We start from the raw sequence: 25,000 nt of genomic DNA on the forward strand, positions 1-25,000 counted from the left end.
CTTCGGCCTTATGATCCTCAGTTTTTTCCGACATCCTGTTATGCTTACATTGTGCTGCTAACATCGGCTTGCAAACTCCAACCATTTCAAGACTCTCACGAATTCGACACAACAACGTTTAAAGCAGTACGGTAGGATCGTTCTGCAGAATTATTCGTTTTAATGGCATTTTCTGTTCTTCCCTTATAGTATCTGTGTCGCCAACATTGAAGCACTCCATCCATCTATGTAAGGACGTGTCACCGTACTGCTGGCAGGAACATCGTCGTCATTTCCATTTCCGAGGACAGCGCCGTTTTACCACCACATTGTGGGCTACATAGCTGTAATGATGAAAATGAAATGAGATTAGATTTTTTTTTATTAAAACCCTCTTTTATGACGAATGCCACACCAAAAATGTTCTCATTATTTCCAGTTCGTGTGCTTCTGGACGTGGAACGGTCGTCGTCGTCGTCCTCGTAGTCGTTGCGCCCCTGATGGTGCCAGGGCAGAAAGGCAAGCAAACATTCTGAATGGCAGCATCATGTGCGGAATTCAAGGATTCTACCGCAGTCCGCGTTGAGGAGGAGTCAGGTTCAACCAACAAACGTTCTCGTTTCTATGGCATGTCACAGCTGTTGGTGGAATACCTACCTAGGCCCTCCGAATGGATGAATGGGGATGATGTGGTGAATGATAGTACCTATAGTGCGGCGGCAGTGGTGTGGTTCAGGGCGGGTGGTTTGAATTTCTTCGCTATATTGCAGTAATAAGGCGGCACACCCGGTTGTGGAAATGTGGTCACACCACGGCGACGACGACGGTGTACACAGGATTCGTACCTACTCTCCGTCAGAACCTGGAAGGCGTCGGGTTTGTCATTACTGATTTACGAGGCCACCGACCAACGCTGATGTTGGTCGCATTTAATGAGAAGGTTGCATGTCGCCGGCTGTTGTAATCGGATATGAACTATTCCGTAAGTAGGATGCTACATGCCGAAGTATATTGCTAGCTCATCAGCTCTGAGGCGACAAAATCCTGGTTTATTATTAATTATGGCAGGCTGTCTTTGTTAATTTGATATACCTATGTTTGTTATGGGCGAGACGTGGCTGCTGCTGTAATTGACGAAAAGTCTCTCTAAAAGGTAATATTAGCTTATGACGACTTGGTTATCAGTTCAGTTTATTGCAATAATGCAAAGTAGTTCTGTAATGAAAGATCTTACAACAGTATACTACCCCACTCAGCACATCTGTCCCATATTGCTTCTAAATACATCAAGACTACCTATACCTATATGCCTAAACTCAAATCATAACAATGCCGTATTCTAGGTACATAAGAGAGATGTTGAATTCTTCATAACACCAACAAAGCTAGCCATGAAAATGTTTGACACTTCTCAGGTCATTTTGACAGACCACACACATGCACAAAAAAGACGGATCATATATTGTGGGGCAGCAGGGACGGATGTCCTGGGGCCTGACGCACCCCCCCGCTTGCGAGTCAGCCGCGTAGTTGCCGGCTAAGAATAGGACTACTAACCCCAATTCAAGGTGTCAAGCGACCCGTGCCGAGGAATGAGTGATCGAGGGGGTGAAAAAGATGCTCGATCTTTAACGGAGCCTGTGGGGTACCTGGGCACCCCCCACAGTATGCTGTCCCTTACCGCGTTAATGCAGAGCTCTGGCGTGGTGGACATTATTTCTCGTGCAACTCGTGGGAACAATGAGCAAGAATTCTAAATCAAATAACTTAGGTGGAAGTAGCGGTGCGATCAACCCCTTCGCAAGAAGCGGGTTGATGAGGTCTCCGACAAGGAGAAGCGAGGAGTCAGGTGCTGGAAGCTGCTTACGCAGCTCAAGCGTGGGAGCTCCTGTCCACTCCACGGCAAGCCAGCCGGCGGAGGTCATGGACGGAGCATGGTTGCTGAGGGCCATCAGCCAAGTTGCAGAAAAAGGACGGCCCGCATTTGAGGTAGCTGAGCAGCAGCTCGGCAAAATTATCGACTTTGCGACAACTAAGTCGAATATAAGCAAGGACCTGAAAACGGCCTTGCTTCGGCTTAGGGCGTCTGTCGATAATGCCAAGCAGGAGCACGCGGTTGCGTTGCTGGCTGCAGCAGCGGCGGAACCCGCAAAGGAGAAAGCGTCTAAGTTTACACAAACGGAGGCCTTCTCCTTCGCGGGTAGTCCGAAGAGAGTGGAAGCGAATGCTCGCGACAAAAGCGACAAGCATTCGCAGAAGCGGGCGAGGCAGCCGTCAGGTGAGGAGCTGTCTGGCGGCGCCCGCAAGGCCAGGCGTATAATAACCCCGAAAGCCGGTGGTAACGCTGGAAAGTCGGACCCCAGCCAGGGTTCCCGGAAAGCTGGGAAGGGTGGGCCTGAAAAGGCCGGCCCGTCCCGGAATGATGGGAACAAGGGGTTGCGACCAATGGTGGGCCCTCAGCAGCCGCAGAGCAGGGCGATCCAAGGAGAGGACCCTCCTTGGACAAAGGTAGAGCGGAAGAGGAAGAAGAAGGGGAATCCGCAGGTAGAAGTGCAGGTTGCCAAGCCAAGGCGTAGGAAGGCAGGTGCCAGGCGCGAAAAAGGTGACGCTATCGTCATCAAGACCGAACAGTCGAAATACTCGGACGTCTTGAAGGCGATGAGGTGCGACGCCAAGCTCGAGGGTCTTGGAGCCGACGTACGCAGTATCAGACGTACTCGTACGGGCGAAATGATCCTGGAGCTTAAGCGCCAGAAGGATCACAAGGGCGCCGCATACAAGAGGCTGGCAGAAGAGGTCCTTGGAGATGGAGTGGAGGTGAGGGCTCTTACGCATGAGGCGACTCTGAAGGTCAAAGACCTAGACGAGATCACCGAAGCGGAAGAGCTCGTCACGGCACTGCGGCAACAGTGCGATGTTCAGGTGGCCGCCACAGCCGTCAGGCTGCGGAAGGGGCCAGCAGGGACACAGATAGCTCTGGTTCAGCTACCTGTGGCGGATGTTAAAAAGTCCGTTAAAGTAGGGAGTATTAAGGTGGGCTGGTGTGTCTGTCACCTGACATTCCACGAGCCACCTGAGGTTTGCTTCAGGTGTCTGGAACCAGGACACAAGTCGTGGGACTGCAAAGGCCCCGACAGGCGCAAACTGTGTAGGCGATGCGGCGCTGAAGGTCATAAGGCCCAAAGCTGCACGAGTCCGCCCATCTGCATGATCTGTACCGGGAAAACCTCGAAAAACAGACATCCGATGGGTGGTCCAGGGTGCCCGGCCTTTAAGAAAGCCGCAGTGAGCAACAAATCACAGTGCAGGTAACGCAGCTGAACCTGAACCACTGTGATGCGGCTCAGCAACTGCTTTGTCAGGTGGTTTCTGAGTGGGAGACGGATATCGCCATCACTTCGGACCCATACCGAGTACCCGCCGGCAACGGCAACTGGGCCTCGGATGGGACCAGGAAAATGGCGGCGATATGGACGACGGGTAAATACCCCGTGCAGGAGTTGGTGTCTACTACCTATGAGGGCTTCGTGGTCGCCAAAGTGAACGGGGTCTTCTTCTGTAGCTGTTATGCGCCTCCGCGGTGGCCGATCGAGCGGTTCACGCAAATGCTGGACCGCTTAACGACCGTGCTAACAGGGCGAAGGCCGGTGGTAATAGCGGGTGACTTTAATGCCTGGGCTGTGGAATGGGGAAGCCGTTTCACGAACCAGCGGGGTCAGATCCTGCTAGAAACACTGGCCATCTTAGATGTCGACTTGGCTAACGTCGGTACCAAGAGTACCTATAGTCGAAACGGAGCGGAGTCAATTATTGACGTGACCTTTTGTAGTCCTGGCCTAACAAGTAGTTCGAACTGGAGAGTAGATGATGGCTACACTCACAGCGACCACCTGGCGGTTTGCTACAGTATCGACTACAACAACAGCAGACAGCGGATAGAAGAAGAGGCGGCTAGGCCAAGGCCAAGCCCTCGTAGGTGGAAGACATCATACATCGACGAAGAGGTATTTAGGGAAGCGCTCCGCCGTGAGCGAAACTTACTCGGTTTAGACGGCGACGAGCTGGTAGCGGTGCTCTCACGTGCGTGTGATGCGACCATGCCTAGGAGAGTCCACCCTAGAAATGGGAGGCCACCGGCTTACTGGTGGACCGACGCGATTGCGGACCTGCGCCGCGCCTGCCTACGGGCTAGGCGGCGGATGCAGCGAGCACGATCAGAGGAAGAGCGAAACGAACGGCGGGTGGTGTTCGCCGCTGCAAAAGCCGCGCTCAAGACCGAGATAAGAGCAAGCAAAAAGGCCTGCTTTGAGGGTCTCTGTCAGAGTGCCAATACGAACCCGTGGGGTGATGCCTACAGGATCGTTATGGCCAAGACGAGAGGTGTGATGGCTTCTACAGAGCAATCTCCAGAGATGTTGGAGGGGATCATTGGAGGACTTTTTCCGCGTCATGATCCTAGTCCTTGGCCTCCTTTCGTAGGACAGCCGGGGACTGGGGCTGGCGATGAGGAAATGGTCACCGATGTGGAACTTGCGGGGATAGCTAAGTCCCTTAGCGTAGGTAAGGCCCCAGGTCCGGACGGAGTTCCGAACCTGGCCTTAAAAGTAGCTATTGCAGAAGCTCCCGAGATGTTCAGGTCTGCTATGCAGAAATGCCTGGACGAGGGAGTTTTTCCAGAAGCTTGGAAGAGGCAGAGCCTGGTACTATTGCCAAAGGCGGGGAAACCACCCGGAGACCCGTCGGCATATAGACCAATATGCTTGATTGACACGGCGGGGAAGGTGCTCGAAAAGATCATCCTCAATAGAATGTTGAAGTTCACTGAGGGCGTAAATGGTCTCTCGAGCAACCAGTATGGCTTCCGGAAGGGGAGGTCCACCGTAGACGCTATCTTGTCGGTTACAAAAACCGCCGAGAAAGCACTCGAGCCTAAGAGGAGGGGCATTCGCTTTTGCGGGGTAGTGACTCTGGATGTAAGGAATGCATTTAATAGCGCCAGTTGGGCTGCTATTGCTGATGCGCTCTTGCGTCTGGGGATACCGGAGTGCTTGTACAAGATTCTCGGAAGCTACTTCCAGAATCGCGTACTAGTATACGACACGGAGGTGGGTCGGAAGTGCTTTCACATAACCTCAGGAGTCCCGCAAGGTTCCATCCTGGGTCCGGTGTTATGGAATGTCATGTACGACGAGGTGTTGAGGTTAGAGTACCCAGTGGGAGTGGTGATTGTCGGATTTGCCGACGATATTACGCTCGAAGTCTACGGTGAAACGATCGAGGAGGTGAAGTTGACTACCGACCACTCGATCAAGGTTGTGGAGGCGTGGATGCGGTCCAGAAAACTGGAGCTGGCTCACCACAAGACAGAGGTGACGGTTGTTAACAACATGCAGTCGGCGCAGCAGACGGAGATCAGTGTAGGAGAGTGCACTATCCTGTCGAAGCGCTCTGTCAAGCACTTGGGCGTGATGATCGACGATAAGCTTACCTTCGGTAGCCACGTCGATTATGCCTGTAGAGGAGCCTCCACAGCTATTGCGGCACTGTCCCGGATGATGTCCAATAGCTCAGCGGTGTACGCCAGTAAGCGCAAGCTTCTGGCTAGTGTTGCTACGTCCATACTTAGGTATGGCGGCCCGGCGTGGGGTACCGCGCTAAGTACTGAATGCTACCGACGGAAGCTGGAAAGTACTTACAGGCTTATGTGTCTGAATGTTGCAAGCGCGTACCGTACCGTGTCACACGACGCTCTCTGTGTCATTACTGGTATGGTGCCCATCAGCATTCTTATCAGTGAGGATATGGAGTGCTTCGAAATGCGCGGCACAAGAGGCATACGCAAGACTGTCAGGATGGCCTCTATGGTAAAATGGCAGCGCGCGTGGGACAGTTCCACCAAAGGAAGGTGGACCCATAGGTTGATACCGAGGGTAGATAGTTGGATTAATAGGCGCCATGGGGAAGTTTCATTCCACCTGACACAGGTCCTTACAGGTCATGGTTGCTTCCGACAGTATCTACACCGTTTCGGGCATGCGGATTCTCCCGAATGCCCAGTGTGCAATGGTTTAGAGGAAACGGCGGAACACGTTTTGTTCGTGTGCCCGCGTTTTCGCACAATGTCCCGGTAGCGGTGCTGTCGTGGCGTCAGTCTACTGGGTTGGATCTGAGCCCGCGGTTGGAAAGGGGTCCCCGGCAAGGGTCGGGGTAGGTGAGACCCTGCTGTCTGCAACCTACGGATGCAGCTGATAAGGCCTGAAGGGTAGTGATACCCTTGCCTTCAGCAGGTCAGATCGGGTTGCATGTGGGCATCAGTTCTTGATGTCCGCTCAGCAGTAGGGCGCGGGCGGGGTTGACCCTGCCCGCCTTCCGAGGACAAAGGGAGTGGCGAGGACCACTCGGGAAACTGGCTAAGCGCCAGCATGCTATCGTGATGGACTCTCCAGTGCGAGTCATCGATGTTCGTTGCTGCTAGGCTACGGCAGCTAACCTTGAGGGTGCGATATGCACTAGCCCCTCTCTGAAACAATACCTTCTTGGTGGTTCCGGAGAGACGTAGGGTTTGGCGACCATAGGAATGTGTTTTAGTGGGTCGAGGAGAGAGTAGTCCTGGCTTCTACCGGCATTGTAGAAGACGGCCTCATCCCCACAATACCCTAACCTTCCTGTTAGGGTGTCTGATGAGCAGATTTATCCCCCTATGGTTTAGAAGGAAAAAAAAAAAATATTCTACTTTATCGATCTTGTTGCCGTCCTTTTCATGCTTATGTTACATCTGTCAAAATTACCTGAGAATTGACAGTCATTTTGAGGTTAGGTTCGTTGGTGTAATAAAGAATAGGGCACTGCATTGTTTTGATTTTGTATGGGTTTTTGACGTTTCTTGGCCTTGTTGTTCCCAAAATATCTGTAAGAGTGAAAGAGAAGGAGAGATTTTCATGCAGCACCCTATGGATTTCTGCACGAATTTATTGCCCGTTGTGAAGATTTATAGATTCCGACGCAAATAAATTATTAGGCTCATTTTCAGCGTAGGTGCTCTACAAATGTTTGTTTACAATGCAAACCTATCACCACATGTGTACCTAACAACACAGCGTAAAATATTTACCAGGACGCGGTCTGGTTTTATATCTGTGTGCCCACGCAAGAAAAATCCACGCAACTAATTTTCGCGCAAGAGTCAAAAGAGGTGGAATCTCCGCAATATACTGGCCTGCTTACGTTCACACGAAATTTGACGTTTGAGCGGCGTCGGCACCTCTCATTTTGCCTCTGTGCACTCCTACCACTTCACTACCACCACAGATCGACAGCACGGAATCGAAAAACGGGAAAACGGTACGTAAATCGGTAAACGGACTCTTTCCTGGCGCGTCGTACCGTCTTCTACGCGACGCAAAATCGGAATTAGACACAAATCCGACGTTTCAATCCTTCTCGTCGCGGTATGCCACTTTTTACACGGACTGAAACCTTGACTGAAACCCAAGAATAGTACGCAATCGACTGACAAATCCTTCCCGGCGCGGGCGTACCATTCACGCAACGGCTCACTCACCACCCACCAAGATGCATGCAAATGAAAATCAAATCAAATTGCAGCAAAATTTGAGTAAGTTTGATTGTAATACATAACCCTCAATCAAAAACACCGTTGCTTCGCCAGAGCATACGGTCAAAAATCGTATTTCGTTTGGAGCCTACTGTACAATTTGCGCGCTTACAAAATGGCCGACAAAGCCTAAGTTGGCTTGGCTTGGCTTGGCTTGGGTGCACTGTACAAGCTATTGACCTCAACAATTGGTCAACACAATGAATTGTGCCAGCGTCGCAGAGTAATTGATACGAAATGGTGTACTTACCGCACCTGCCCTTCTAGTCAGGGGAACCTTCGATCCGGTTCGAAGGACCTAATGATGGGGCTTACCCGTTCCTCGTCGAAGGGTTTTCTTCCGTCAGGCAACAGACGGCCCAGAAGGATCAACTCACAATGATGACGGGATACTGCGCTGCTCTGGTCACGATGTCGTGTTTGTCACTAGCACGGATGGATGGATGATCACTATCTAAGGACCACCTAATTAGCAATCTGGGGCTTTGGTCACTTGCACTGTTTCAAGTTGTTGCTTTTAAGCCACTACGGATAGCACGATACGGGTTTTGAAACAGCCTCTTTCGGATGAGCGCCAGAAAATTTGGTTTCACTCTGGCTATTGAAATTTATTTAACAGACAGACAGACAGACAGACAGACAGACAGACAGACAGACAGACAGACAGACAGACAGACAGACAGACAGACAGACAGACAGACAGACAGACAGACAGACAGACAGACAGACAGACAGACAGACAGACAGACAGACAGACAGACAGACAGACAGACAGACAGACAGACAGACAGACAGACAGACAGACAGACAGACAGACAGACAGACAGACAGACAGACAGACAGACAGACAGACAGACAGACAGACAGACAGACAGACAGACAGACAGACAGACAGACAGACAGACAGACAGACAGACAGACAGACAGACAGACAGACAGACAGACAGACAGACAGACAGACAGACAGACAGACAGACAGACAGACAGACAGACAGACAGACAGACAGACAGACAGACAGACAGACAGACAGACAGACAGACAGACAGACAGACAGACAGACAGACAGACAGACAGACAGACAGACAGACAGACAGACAGACAGACAGACAGACAGACAGACAGACAGACAGACAGACAGACAGACAGACAGACAGACAGACAGACAGACAGACAGACAGACAGACAGACAGACAGACAGACAGACAGACAGACAGACAGACAGACAGACAGACAGACAGACAGACAGACAGACAGACAGACAGACAGACAGACAGACAGACAGACAGACAGACAGACAGACAGACAGACAGACAGACAGACAGACAGACAGACAGACAGACAGACAGACAGACAGACAGACAGACAGACAGACAGACAGACAGACAGACAGACAGACAGACAGACAGACAGACAGACAGACAGACAGACAGACAGACAGACAGACAGACAGACAGACAGACAGACAGACAGACAGACAGACAGACAGACAGACAGACAGACAGACAGACAGACAGACAGACAGACAGACAGACAGACAGACAGACAGACAGACAGACAGACAGACAGACAGACAGACAGACAGACAGACAGACAGACAGACAGACAGACAGACAGACAGACAGACAGACAGACAGACAGACAGACAGACAGACAGACAGACAGACAGACAGACAGACAGACAGACAGACAGACAGACAGACAGACAGACAGACAGACAGACAGACAGACAGACAGACAGACAGACAGACAGACAGACAGACAGACAGACAGACAGACAGACAGACAGACAGACAGACAGACAGACAGACAGACAGACAGACAGACAGACAGACAGACAGACAGACAGACAGACAGACAGACAGACAGACAGACAGACAGACAGACAGACAGACAGACAGACAGACAGACAGACAGACAGACAGACAGACAGACAGACAGACAGACAGACAGACAGACAGACAGACAGACAGACAGACAGACAGACAGACAGACAGACAGACAGACAGACAGACAGACAGACAGACAGACAGACAGACAGACAGACAGACAGACAGACAGACAGACAGACAGACAGACAGACAGACAGACAGACAGACCGTTCCTGAGCTATGACCAGTTTTGTGGAATCCAGGATAGATGGTTTGAAAAGTCGGTACAAGGTTAAAATGGTGTTTTGTTTAATGTCTGTTAGTATGTTCTTAATCGTTCGAATAAACTGAAGGCACGAAGCCCTAGACCGACACAAATAGACATATAATCTGTCGTATGATAACAACGAAGTATCGTTCAGCGAACAATGTGTAGCTAATTTCGTGATTATTCGCGTCATTATCATACGATTCTAGATCAACCTATCTTCTCAATTAATCTTGTTCGGTAGAAACATTGCTATAGCTTTACGAGCTACAGATTATCATGATGGGCGTTTACTAAGAATTTATTCTAATTGGCTTTCAGGACTTCGAATCGAAATGTAACGACTCCTTGGCAATCTAATTAGAAACATATTCCAAATCGCAGTTGGTTCTGGTCCTCGAGACCACAACCATGCATATTGCTGGGGTCATTTAACGACCGATGAAATTAGTCAACCCGGTTCGATTCCTAGTTCCCTGACCACGGCATTTGCCCGGGTTTCAACTTGTGTGCTGCGTCTGCGTGTTTTTATGGCCATCATTGTGCGGTTTCTGTTTCTCACAACGAGGACACAAAAAAGCCATTTGGTGGCCCGTTACGAATGTCCGGTCGTCATCATCATCTCCAGCAGTCGAGGTCGTTTTCCGCCTCTCCCTCCCCCCACAAAGCGCGTCCGAATCCATTTGTGAAATACACGTTGCACACTTCATTACGTCGTTATTCACCCACACCTTTGGGGAAGCTTTGTAGCGACCATTACTCATTTTATGATGATTGGATTATTTAATTGAAACACTACGGATGGCTGATAGGAAAGGCACTTAAAACGCTCCAATGTCCCGAGGACCTAAATTGAATTTACCTCGCACAAAGAGCGCCTGTCTCTGCCGACCGCCTGTTCTAAATTGGCCCTGGCAGCTGAGGCAAAGAATTGGCCCCCTTCCCCTAGCACCATTTTTTCCCGAAGAATGGCCAGAATGGAAAACAAATACAGACCATAAAAATACACGCTAAAACTCCCGCTTCTAGGAAGCACGCAATTTACGAACAGAAAAAAAAACTGTAATCCGAGAGGAAATAGCTACCTACCAGGAATACAGGAGCTTTATGGTAGTCGCTCCTTCTTCGGGAAACTTCTTCGGCGATCCACTTGAGTTAAATTAGCATCTTGATAGCTTTTATTTCCTCCGAGAAAAAGGAAATTTGTCGAGCACTTTGGCCACATGTTTCATCACTCTCTCTCTATCCTCCGGGCGAGTCATCGACCAGTCGCTTCTTGGGTGCTCTGACAGGGTGCAATATTGCCGAGATGTCCCGAGCTGGGCGAAATGAGCACATGGGATTCTCTTCAAGAAAATTGGTAGGTTGCATCGGTTGAATATTGATTGATATAACTAATGAGTGACTTCCAGGAATCACTGGAGATGGCGTGTCGTGCCTGCCACACGATATACACATGCAAAATGTAATTTTCTTCATAAGAATTGTATGAAATATTTTGCACTAACAAATTATTACCCAACCCTACTCGGGATCGCCGTTGAGTGAGTACTTTACCTACAATTTTTCATCGTCACGCTTCAGATGGCACTCTCGTACTGTCCTCTCTAGAGACGCCCCGCGACCCGGTAGGTAGGTATCCTTAGCTAACACGGCGTGTCTTCAACCATCCCTCTGCTGCTGGCACCGCTCCGTCAGTTCCAATCAGTAGCACAATTTACACAAATTATTCAATTATAGCAAGTATAAACATTGCCTGCCTGGAGAGCGAAAGATTTGCGTGGATGTTTACTTTGTCATTGTAGGTAGGTCTAGGTATGTACCCTACCCAGTAACTAGAGCATCTCGATGGGTGGATGATGTGGTGCTGTAGAACACATGATGAAAGAAAATCCTGATGTCTATCCACCTATCGATGTAGTGGATTAATCCGAGATAATCGTAAATAATTCTTCCCAACATTTAAAGAAAGAATTTTTATTTTTGAATAACAATTGTTTTTATCAGTTCATCGTTTTTTTTTTGAAAAAAGCTCTGAACCCAAAACATATTTTCACAAGACACAAATTGCTTTCCACTTCAAGAAAGGTTAAATACGAAAAAGGACCACGTTGACGACAGCGTTCAAAGATCCTCCGTTGCCCATTGCAGTCTTTCATTGAAATAATTGCATCACTCAAGTCAACCCCTCCATCATTCCATATCGTTCAGACAATGTTATTTTTTCACTCATTCGTGCAATGTAGGACAATTGTCAAGCATACGTACCAAACCAATTCGCCTTGACGGAGGCTCTCTGAGAGAATTGCGCTGTGCGTGAAAACAATTTTTTTAACATGGGAAAGGATAGGAGCTGCATTTTCAAATGCATCTAAAATATTTTAGGGACCTCAGATTGAAAAAAGTGTTAATGTTTTGCAATATACTTTCAATTAGCTACACTATAACTGGTTTTAGACAAAAAGTTTTTAAATCACAATGTTATGTCTAAAATATAGCGCATCAAAATCTCATTCGATAACGTTAAGAACGTTTTGCTTAAAAAAAATTCTATAAAGAATTAGAAGCATTTGAAAATGCAGCTCCTATCCTTTCCCATGTTAAAAAAAATTGTTTTCACGCACAGCGCAATTCTCTCAGAGAGCCTCCGTCAAGGCGAATCGGGATAACGATCGTTGTTGAAATAACATCCATCCGGTATGAGTTCAACAATCAGCATAGAGCAGATGAGAATGGAAATGTTTTCCCTACTGTGTGACGGTTACATTGAATGCCATAAATAAACATGCCACCAATGTGTTGCTTATCCGGCATCGATTCTTCCTCCGGGGTGAGTTTTAGTTGGAAGTTTGCTGATTGAATAGATATCAACGCAACCTGTGTCAGAATGATACGGGGAATCCCATCCCTATAGGGGAGATCGTGGTTATATGCGTTCTCTGAATAATAACTCAATTTAAGACCTGATACCTCAATTTAATACCTGATTATGGGGCCCATATAGCCGAGGCGGTAAACGCACGGGTATTCAGCATGACCATGCTGAGGGTGACGGGTTCGATTCCCGGTCGGCCCAGGATCTTTTCGTAAAGGAAATTTCCTTGACTTCCTTGGGCATAGAGTATCTTCGTGCCTGCCACACGATATACACATGCAAAATGGTCATTGGCAGAGGAAGCTCTCAGTTAAAAACTGTGGAAGTGCTCATAGAACACTAAGCTGAGAAACACCCAACTAACAATTGCAAGTCACAAACAAGCAAGCTTGCTGAATTGTTGCTTAATAATGGTAATGATAGCTGAACTAAAATTATGCTCTACACATTACTGTTTAAATGATTTTTCAATTGAGAATGTAGTCAATGTTCGACTTTCCTCATCGGTATCAACAATGATAAATTAAAGCACTTTTCAAAAGTTTAACAAGAAATTTATTCGACAAGCATTGATTCCTTAACAAAAGAGTTTAACAAAACATTTGTCTGCATCTTATTAAGCTGATGTATCAATAAGCATATGCTCCTGAACAATGTGCCTTTCACTTGTCAAATAAACGCCTTCAGCCCGTCATAGTTTGACTCGGAACTTTGTTCGGATTATGGGATAAATCATGGCTAAAACTGTTTAGACAACCAAGTTATTAAAAACCCTTTATTTTAAACGAATCACATAAAATAAAACAGAATAGAATTATATATGTAGTTTAACATTGAGTGCCAAGAGACGTAATGAACGTAAAAATGAGACATTTATTTATTATTATTAGTCTGTAAAAGATATCTTGTACCTTGATTATTATATGTTTTATCTTCCGCAGCAGTTCGATTTTACGAGACGCTTGGATCGATGCATTTGACGTTTCAATGCTGTCTGTTTACTGAATATTGTTCCCACAGTCACCTAGACAACCAAACAACATTCAGAAGTCGACACATTTCAAGTATTCCTAAACATCCTTATGCATTTATTCAACACAACATCAAGATTCCATGACAAAAGCATATATAAAACAATTGCTTAACGGACCTTCGACTGAGCATGAGTAGATTACCTGAACAGATGCTGTGAATGCACCATGTCCAAGACCATACCGCACCACATATTGTCATACATTTTTAAAGATCGATATTTAATAATAAAAATAAAAACATATTCATATCGCAATTAGTACGTCTGGAAACAATATCTTCAATAAGGACCAACACTTTTTGGCCGCATTCGATACAAGTTTTCTCACCGTGCGATAAAAATACTGACAGCGGAATCAGAATGGAAAACACGTGTTTTGGGCTGAACAGCTGTTGAGTATAAGGCGTTGTTCAGTTGATTACAACGTGCTGTGCTAATTCACCACTGCTGAACACAAGTTCAGGAGTGATCATTATTGAGTCATGGGAAGATTATGTTTTGCTTTGGGTGCTGCATCTCACCATCTCTAGGATGGCGCAGATAGGAAGGCATGCGGCTGGCAATCGACAGGTCTCGAGTTCTAATCCGGATTTAGGTAATTTTATATGTAATTCTCATTTAATAATAGGTGTTCTCAACATGAGAGCAAATAATTACTCTCGTGAGAGTTCAACATTTTTGCATTTTATTTATTTTCTATCATTTTTGCCAAAGCTGAATAACAACTTTCCTGTACATTTGTAAAACGTTTTGAACAACAACAAATTAAGTTGGTGCACAACATGATGCTTTATAACTTCTCCAAATTTGTGTGAACAAAACCCGAACAAAGGTTGTACGTGAAAATAATTCAAATGTTATTCAACATTATGCTGAATAAATTCGTCATAATGGTGCCTGTTAAATGAGTGATTGTTAGTTGGGCAGGCTTTGTCCCAGTGAGGACGTTACGCCAAGAAGAGGAGGAAGACCTGATACGCAAACTGCGATTGAGCAAAGAGCTTTGAAACTAGAATGGATTTTGCTTTAGAATAACGACCAGAATATTTCAATAATTACCTTTGTCCTTCTGATCATAATACCTACGCCATTATTGCGCAATGACGATTTTTTCTCTGTGGTTGTGAAATAAAAATTTCGTATACATAAAATCATTTATGCACACATTTGTCTGCAATCCCTAGACAAAAAGGTAATTTATTTGATTAATTGAACTGCTTTTACTACACTATGCAACAGTGAAATGCAACTTTGAAGTGTCATAGATCTTTTTCGGAGCGTGAGTTAAAGGATGGTTCAACAAGAGAATCTGGAGAAGTTAAAACTTAACGTCAATGAAAAATAATTCATCTAGCTACTGCTTTGGTGCGTAAGACCTCGTGAGGTTCGTGAAAAAAAAATCTGATGAACCGTTAGCAAAGGTAAGTTGAAATATCTGTAATTATTGGCTATTTTCTGTCTGATATGACTGGAATAAGCGCATATGACGAAGTAGATTTCTACTCAACTAATTTCAACGGATGGCTTAGGATCTCCAAAACTTGTTTTATGGGGTTTACGGACGGCTCCTTCATATCTAAACAGTCAGCATAACCTCGAAAGGATTCACTGAAAAACACAACCTTTGAGCGAATGCAGGGGGAAGTCTTGAAAAAGGCATACCTAGAATATTACCTGATGATATTCCAGATGGAATCCATACAGGAATCCATGGAAATAACTCTGAATGTATTTCTTGAAAAATCCAAAGAGAGTCCTTCCGAATATTTTACGGAGAAATCGCCATTCCCAGGAGGAAGCCCTTGAAGAATTGCTGGACAAATCACAAGAAACATCTCTTCGGCAATCTCTGCTAAAGCTCTTTACGCAATCACCAGAAGAATAACTTGAGAAATTCTAAAAATAATGGTGTAGAAATCCCCAAAAGTATTATTGAAAAAATCTCTAAAGCAATTCCTTGATTAAGTACTGGAAATTTTTTATGGGCATCTCTAGAGAAATCCCTGGAAGAATTCCCATTCAAGCCCCTTGAGAAAAAACTGGTGGTTTCCAGAAAAAATAACTTGAAATCCTGGAAGAATCTCCGGACCAATTCAAAGGGTATCTCGGAGGAATTTATTGAAAAACACAGTGGATGAATCTCTAATAAATGTACATGGATATTTATATCGAAATTTCTTAAAGGATTACCAAAAAACTTATCCTCAGAACTTCCTCTACCGACTTCTTAAATATATATGGACATTTTCTTCATGAATTTCTTTTGTTTCTTACAAATATCAATTCAAATATTTCACTAGCTTCCGTCAGAATTTCTCACAAGATTATTTAAGAAAATATTGCATTAATTGCTTTTGAAATTCATTCATAAATTTCTGTAGGAATCCTTTGGCCATTACTCCAGAAGTTCTTTAAGAGATATCTCAAGAAAACTGTCGCCATCCATGGATATTTTCACACATACCTCCATGGACTCCTGTAAAAAATCCTCCAGGTATGTTTTCAGATTTTTTCAGTTCCTCCAGAAAGTCTTCCAGGGAATTAAGTTTTACAAGAAACAACACCTAAATTGGTATGAATTGCTTCGTTGGTGTGTTTACTATAAGGACTAGAGAAAACTTTTTTGAATATTGTGCTCAAATTAAAATGGCAGCCATTCGTTAGTGTATTAGTAATTTCCGAAAAAGAACATGATTTGAGAATTCCATTGTAAAACCTTCCTAGGAGTTATTACTATATTGACCCATGGATTCCTTTTTTTTAATCCCTTAGAAAATCTTCCTGAATAGTAATTCCTGTTTCACGTTTTCTTAGTGAAAATTTGTGTCAAATATTACACTAGTATTTTCATTCAGAAGATCCTCCAGAAATTTATCAATGAGTTCCTTTATAAAAAAAACTCTCATGGATTTCTTTAGAACTTCCTCTGTGATTTATTTCGGAAACCCATACGAGAAAGCTTCCAAGAAATCATCCAACGACACATTCAGAAATAAAAGATTCAGAATTCCTCAAGAATTTTTTCTAAGAAAATCTTTCAAAGTTCCCCTCAGAAATGATTCCAGGTATTCCTTTGGAAACTATTTACAATATTCCTCCATGGATTTGTCAAGAGATTCTTTTAAGAAATATTCTTTGAATTTCTTTCGAAATTGCTACATTGCTTTTAATTCCTACATTTTTTTTAAAAAGACATGAACACGTTTAATGCTTGCAATAAGCTATTTGCTCTTTGAAGAAAGCACGATACTAGACATCGGATTAGCATGCAACGCCCTGAGGCAAAGCCAGAGTCTTTTATCGAACCCACGCTCCATACTAGGTGCACGACCACGAAGCTTTTAGATTTAGTTTCTAAAATGTACTCTCACAAATTTCTCAAAAAATTCTTTTGGGTAATTTTCTAAAAAGATCTTCTGAAACTTCTCCGGTGATCATTTTAAAAATTCTTAGGGGGAAAAGTTTATGAAATACTTCGGGTTTTTCTCTAGAGAGTTAATACAAAGATTCCTTCAGGATTTCCTCAAGATGCCCCTTCATGTTTTTGCCGGAAAATTCTACGGCATTTTCTCTAAGGATAACTCAAAGAATCTCTCCACGGTTTTGTTAAGAAATCATTTCAAAAACATCTCCTAGGTATTTCTACCAGCTTTCATTAACAAACATTGCAAGACTATTTTCTAGGGATCTTTACAAAAGCTTATCTAGACGTGTCTCCCAAAATTCCTCTGGAAATATATCCACAGAATGCTTCAGGAGTACTTTCAGAAAGTCCTCCAAGAATTTTATCAAGAAATTTCTGTAGGGATTCCTCCAAAGTTTTCCTGTCGGGTTTCTCATTTTTTAAGGAATTTTTCAGAGTTTTTTTTCTGAGATTTTAGAATATACCTGGAAGTTCTAAATTTATGTCATTGGAGACTCAATCAAGTATTCTTCGAAGATTTTTAAATGGATTTTACTGAAAAATTCTTCAGCAATATCTTCAGGGTTTAAAAAAAAATGCTCGGATTCTTTCTGAAATTTGTTCAAATAATATCTCCAGAGACTTTTTTTTGGAAATGTAGTAATTCTATAGAAATTTCATCAAGGGATATCTCCAGAAGTCCTTCCATGGAATTTTTCAGAAATTCCTCTTGAAATTGCTCCAAAACTCCTACGGAGTTTTTTTTTTCGGAAATTCTTCCAAGGGCTCTTGCAATAATTCTTTGGGAAATTTCAAGAATTCCTGCAGAAACTCTTACCAAAATTCTTTTTAGAAATTGCAGCAGCAATTCCGTCACAAATATCTCCTGTGATTACTTTAGAAATTTCAGCAGATATCGGTTTCAGATGTTCCCCCAGTCTTGAGAAGTCTTCTCAGAAATTGAACAAAATAAATTGATAGAATTCTTGAAAGAACTCATAAGGAATTTTAAAGGAAATCCTTGGAGGATGTGTTGAAGGAATCTGTTTGAAAAAAAAAACTCTTGTTGTTACCTTTGGGGTTCCCAAAAAAAATCCCAATGCCTGAGATGAACACCTCAATAAAAAATCCTAAAGTTCCCTCTTCTTGAAAAAAAATTATGGAAAACTTCTGAAGGAACTCTGGAAGTTATTTCATAGAAAAATGGCTTGAGAAATTTTTAAAGGGATTCCTGGAAGAATCCGCAGAGGAATTATTTAAGCAATTAAAAAAAAATGTCTGCAGAAATTACAGACTGAAATACTGGTGAAATTCTCGAAGAAATCCTCAATTTTCTAAAGAAATTCTTGGAAGCCCTCCAAAAGATACCTCTGGAGCAAATGCTAGAGACATTTCTTATAAAACTTCTGCAGAGATACGCAACAATCATTGAAATACTGAAGAAATGTCTGAAGGAAACCCTAAAGAAACAAACGCTGGAGAAATTATTTAGAGAAATTCTGAAAAAAAAATGAATGAATACCTAGTAGAACTGACTGCAAGTATGCATATACGAATTTGTTGGAAAGTTGGAGTAGATTATGTAGGAATTTTCGAGATAATAAACGTAGAAATTCCTAAAGCATTACCGAAAAAAAATCTGATGGAATCCCTGAAAAAAGGAATGTATGTATTCTCAGTAATCTATGGAGTAATACCTAGAGTAGCTCCTGAAGAAACTCCTGGAGGAAGTTAAAGAAGATCTCTTCAGATTTTTTATAGGAATTTCCAAATAAATGCCTGAATACATGACCTCTAGAGAAATTCCAACAATAATTTCTGAAAGAGTAAGTTGAATTAGGAACTTTCTAATGGAAATCCCTAAAGGAACATCTGGAAAAATGTCGTGAAAAAAATCTTTTAACTCCATCTTTTGAAGAAGTTTTCAGAGGACTTCTTGGAAAAATTCGTGGAGTAATTCCTGGAATAATTTCCTGAGAAAATTTTAAAAGCATTTGTGGAGAGATCACAAACGAATACTTCGGAAGTAAATCTGATGGTATCCCTAGAGGAACTCTTCTGGAAATGTTCAAAGGAAACAAGAAGGAATACATCACTAAATTCTATAGCAGTCCTCGAAGGAATTCCTGAAGAATCTCTGAAGGAAACCCTGAAGGAATTCCGGGAGGAATTATTGAGGGACGTTCTGAAGGAACACGTGGATTAGTTTCAAGGAATTAACATCACGCGAAGTTAAAATTCACAAAATAAAAAAAGACTTAAGAAATATGATGGAATTTAAAATAAAAAACATGGACAGGAATGCATCCCTCAACAATACCAGGAGAAATATTTGGGGGAAGTCATTCAAGAAATTCTCTTTATAAATTTCGGAAAAAAATTATTAATCCTGAAAGAATCCCAACAAAATTTCTGGCGATGTTCCTGAAAGTAACCATGGCGAAATTCTAAAGGAACTCCTGCTAGAATTCCCATTTAACGATCATTACAGAATAAAAAAGCGTAAAAAAGTAATTCGTGGATGGAAGGGTTTCCCTGAAATAATTCATAACCCTCGAGTAATCGCTCTGTAGTATTTTGACAACACCTTGAAAAAATCTCGCTATTCGAACTCAGCATTAGCGTGGTGCTGGCGGTGGTGGCCAACCGCGCGAGTTACGTATTAGTATTGGGGCGCTGCAATTTGGAGCCCGGTTACTCAAGCTCTGATTGTACCATAACAGCACTGCTACCAAAGTTTGTTTCAGAAATTCCATCAGCGGATTCGTAATTTAGGGACTTTTTTCAGATATTCCCTCAAGACTTTTTCTACAAATTTCTAGGTAGATTTCCATGGGTTCATGCTGAAACTTCAGATTTAGATTACTTTAGAAATTTTTCTGGGGATTCGTTTAGGAAATTCTTTTATTATTTCAGGGATTCACTCAGAAAATCAAGAATCTTTCAGAGATTCTTGTATTATTTCTTTCAGTGATTCATGCAAGAATTCCTGCAAAGATTTCTGCAGAAGTTTATCCACAGGATTCCGAGTTTTCCTCCAGATATTCCTCCATGTATTTCCGAGAAATTTCCCAGCATTTTCTCTAAGGATACCTGTATTAATTTCTCCACAAGCCATTTAAGGATTTTTTTAGATATTTTTTCTATGAATTTCTACAGAAATTCTTTGAGAAATATCTCAAGTTTTTTTTCTAAGGTTCTCTACATAAACTTATCTACGCGTTTCTACAAGCATTCCATCATAAATAGAGCCACTAATTACTCCAGGAACACTTTGAGAAAATCCTCAAAAAGTTGTTATTGAGGGTTTATTAAGGAATTATCCAAAAAAAAACATCCCTAATAATATTTTCCTACATCCTGGGATTCCTACACCAAAAGTTCCCCGAGAAGTTTCTCCAAAAAAAATTCTTTTCCAGGGACTCTTTCATTTCACTAAAATGGTCTCTAAAAATCGTACAGCAATCGTTCCGATGTTCTTATCCGTGTTCCTTCAAGAGTTCCTGGCGAAATTGCTTTTGGAATCATATCAATAAATTGCTAAATGTCTGAAGGAAACGTTTTTAAAAATCCTGATGATGTCGTTCAAGATTCCTAGACGATATTCTTGAAAATATTCTGGAAAACTCAATTCTGAAGTCTCTAGAGGGTTCCCTGGATCAATGTCTGGGAGAGTACCTTAAAAAAAATCCTTTTTCATACCTTCTAAGAAAAAAAAAATCGTAAGGAACTTTGGGCTGAATTTTAAAAATTATTCCAAGCAAAAACTGCTCGATTTTTTTTTTTTGGAGAGGGTTCTTGGAGAAATCCGTAGAGGAATTTCTGAAGCCCCAGCAGAAGTTGGAGGAAAACGTACCGCAGAAATTCTCAAAGAAAACCCTTCAAAAGGGTTTTCCTGGGCGGTATTCTGAGGAAATCCTTGGAAGAACAAATAGATATACCTCTGGAAGAGTTCTTATAAGAATTTCTGATACAATTTCTGATTGGATTATTATACAAAAACCATGAAGAGAGAAATTTCTCAACAAAATTCTGCAGAAAGAAAATCCTACCGCATTTTTTTTAGAAAACCACTGATGAAATTTATAAAAAAGGATTTATTTAAGAAATCTTTGGAAGAGAATTTCTCCGAAGAAATTTTCAGCAACTCTTGCAGGAATTGGGTTCTTTAGGGGTATTCAGGTTATTTCATAATCCGATTCTCCGTCCAAAAATTAGTCGAAATCCAAAATTTTATAGTTTTTTGGTGGCCGGGAACTATTTTTAAAATGCATTTAAAGTTTGTATGGGGAAGTTTTTTTGTTCGGGGCGAACTGTCATTTTATCGAATGAACTGTCATTCTATCCACAGAAATTAAATTTGTTTTGTTTATTTAACCTTCAAAACGAAGGAATTGGGTCGAAATAAAATCACGATATACTCAGAAAAATGAGCTTTTTCGATTAGGATATAGAAAATAGCAATATTTTATTCACTAAACAACCCAATTACTACAGAATCTATTCCTTGACATTTTCCAAAAAAAAAACGTTCAAGAAATTCTTCTATGAACGCTTGTAAAAGTATTTTCCAGTTCTTCTAAGTATTCTCGCAAAGATTCTTTCAAGAAATTCATTTCATCAAAAAATCATCAGTGGTTCTCTAGAAACTTGCAGCAGAATTTTGTTTCTGCTGGATTACGTACACGGATTACATACATGGATACACGGAGGAACTTTTGGAGAAACCCCTGGAGGATTTTCCACAAGAATCTCTTGAGAGCTTTCAAGAGGATTTTTTTTATTGAATATCTAAGAGAATTCCAAAATTTATGGAGTAATCCTTGAAGGAATCAACCTAGAGAAATTTCAATAATTTCTGAAAAACAGTAACTGGAATAAATTTTCAAAGAAAACCCCAAGAGGCATCACTGAAAGAATCCCCAAATCACTGTGACCAAATTTGTACCTGTTGGAAAGATTTTTGGAGGAATTCTTGGAAACATTCCTAAAAGAATTTCTTGAGAAGTTTTCAGAAGTATTCCTGAAGAAAGCCCAAAGAAAACTACTGATGGAAATACCGAAAATATTCCTGGAGCAGTTCCTTTAGAAAATTTCAAAGAAGTATATGGAAAGAGAAACATTCTATAATAATACTCGGAGGAATCTTCAGCAGAATTCTTACTGAACTCTTACCGAAAAGGAATTCCTGCAAAAATTACCCTTCCGCAATAATGACAGAAATAAATGGTGAAAAACACAATTCATGGAGGTGATACCAGATTTTTTAGGTTATCATCTACATACGTTAATTCCACTTATCCGATCATCATACTTGCTGTGTTTATTGCTGTGGTTAAAACTGGTTGAAGATTCAGTTTATTCTTAATCCTCTGGATATTCATGAAGCTTGGGGCACAATGTGTGCTATTTTGCGTACACATTCTACCAGCTAACCAGTTATGGCCTATGGATTCTGTTGATAACCAGCCGGCGAATGTGATAATAAATAATTGGAACCAGTTTCATCAGGTCAGTGCTATGAATAAAACCGATGTTGATTTATGGTCGGAATAAATCTCAGTGTACATTCACATCTAAGCGCACTCCTGAGTGCTACAGCCCATTTGAATGGGGTTTGCGATGGGGTTCTACACAGCCACTACTCACTCACTCTGGCGGAGGCTCCCCATACTATCATTGTAGGTTCCGAGTCGACAACGACGATGGCGATGAATCTCGCTGACTGAGGCCAGGACAGCCGTTGCATTGCGGGTCGGACGATGCTAAAATGCACAGATTGTTTTGATTTATTTCTGTACATTTGGTACAATAATATATTGAGGTAGTTGTGTGTCTCTCTCCGGCTACTCTGACATCACATACATCAGTGTCTGGTGTACAACTTGGGATTATATTAGCCACCGGTGTTGTTTTCAAGCTAATACGTTCCAAATCTGTGTTTGATCGTTGGCACATACAAGATGCTGATACACGAGAAGTTGCCCGCATATAAAGATTGACAACTCAATTGAAATATGAATAATGAACTTCTGTTCATTATAGATAAGGTTCCTAGGGAGTTAAACCAGGGATGCCAAACATGCTCAAATTTTTAACGTCTTTTCAACATAGGGTAAACGCTCCCTTAGTGGAGGTAGTACCAATAGTGGTGATAGTGGCAATTTAGCACGTTTTTGACCGAAAAGCTCGCAAATAACATTTTTAATAGGTGCATTATACATAATTAATGACATTAATTCAGTTTCGTGTTCAGGAAATATCAAAAAAACCTATTTTAAACAATTATTTTCCTTAAATTTTCTACTCCCTTGCACCTATAGTGGTGGTAGTGTTCCACTGGTGGGTCCCATAAGAATTCAATTGGATGCACCACTATAGGAACCAAAATTTTACCACCACAATAGGAACCATGTACCTATAGTTGGTGCAAGTGAATTATTAGTTAAAACTGAAATAAACGATGGTTTTTACATTTTTTCTAGCAAATTTAAATGAAAATCTACCGATTAGCGTTTTTAGACTTTTTATTTTATGGTTATATCAATTTTATTTAATTATTTTACTACAAGGAGCTACTAATAGCACGACTATTGGTACATTTATCCTATAACATCCAAAACTATTCATGTGCATATTACAATGTTTGTGACTTCATACGTTCTCCTACTTATGAGATATGAGAAATCTTTTGAAATATTTTGGGGCCTCATTTATTTAGTAAAAGCAAGTAACTTTGTGAGTTTTCCATTTTTATATCCTTAAGTAAAATAAAACTCTGGGAAATTGGAACTTCTTCCAGGGATTCCTTCAGAAACCCCTACAAATAAAATAAATATGTTGGGGATTTTTTCAGAAATTCGTTTCGGTATATCTTCAGAAATATATTCAAAGATAACCCCACAAATCCCTCATGAAATGCCTCTAAAAGTTATTCGGCAATATTTTTCTAAGCATTTCTTTAGCTTCTCATGAATATCTTCAGAAATTCACCCAAAAACTCTATGGTGATCCCTTCAGAAAATCTTCCAGGTATATTTTAAGAAATCCTGCCTAGAAAATTTTAGTTTCCTCAATAATTTTCTAAAGTTAGTTAAGTTTTCTAATGGTTTCCAAGAAATTAATCTGGGTACTTTTTTATGAAACATTGTTGGATTCCTTCCGATATTGCTATTTGAATTCCATTACAAAATTCTGCAGGAACTCCATTTGGAAAGTCTTCCAAGAATTCCTTTTGAAATTTTTTGAAAACACTTTCCATGGAGCTCAAGAATTCCCTCTAGAATTTGCTTTGAAAGTTTCGTTAAAATTCCTTTAAAAAGTTCTCCACAAAAGCTTTCATGGGTTTCTTAAAAATTCCTTCATAGATTATATTCAGAAATGCTTTCAACAGTTCTTTAAGCAAATCAAAGGTTCTTCCAGAAATTTTTTCAAAGATTTTTTTATAAAATCTTCCTCAGGTCCATTTACAAGTTCTTAGAAAACTTGCTTTAGAAATCCGCCCAGGCCTTTTTTAGAAATTTCCCTGGAGATTTCTTGAAAAGTTACTTATGCGATTCCTTCATGAATTCTTCCAAGAATTCCAAAATTAAGGAATTTTTTTATTGATTTCTTCCAAAATAAGTCCATCGATTCTTTCAGAAATAATTCCAGGCATTCGGCCGTAACATCCAGTAATTATTTGTTCCAGAAACTCTTTCGGTGATTCATTTTCAGAAATTCTTTCAGGGATTCTTTAAGATTTTTTTCCAGAGATTCCGTCATGAACTTGTCCAGAAATTTCTCCAAGAATACTTTTAGGTAAAATTTCATTGGTTTCTTCTAAAACTCAACCAGGAATAACTAAAGAATTTTTTTCTACGGGTTCGTTTGAGAAATTCATCGAAAACATTTTCAGGAATTCAGAATTTTCCACCGGGGATTCTTTAGAAATTCTTTCAAGAATCTTTTATAAATGC

This window comes from Aedes albopictus, chromosome 3 (assembly GCF_035046485.1).
Source record: "Aedes albopictus strain Foshan chromosome 3, AalbF5, whole genome shotgun sequence".
Taxonomy (NCBI): Eukaryota; Metazoa; Arthropoda; class Insecta; order Diptera; family Culicidae; genus Aedes; species Aedes albopictus.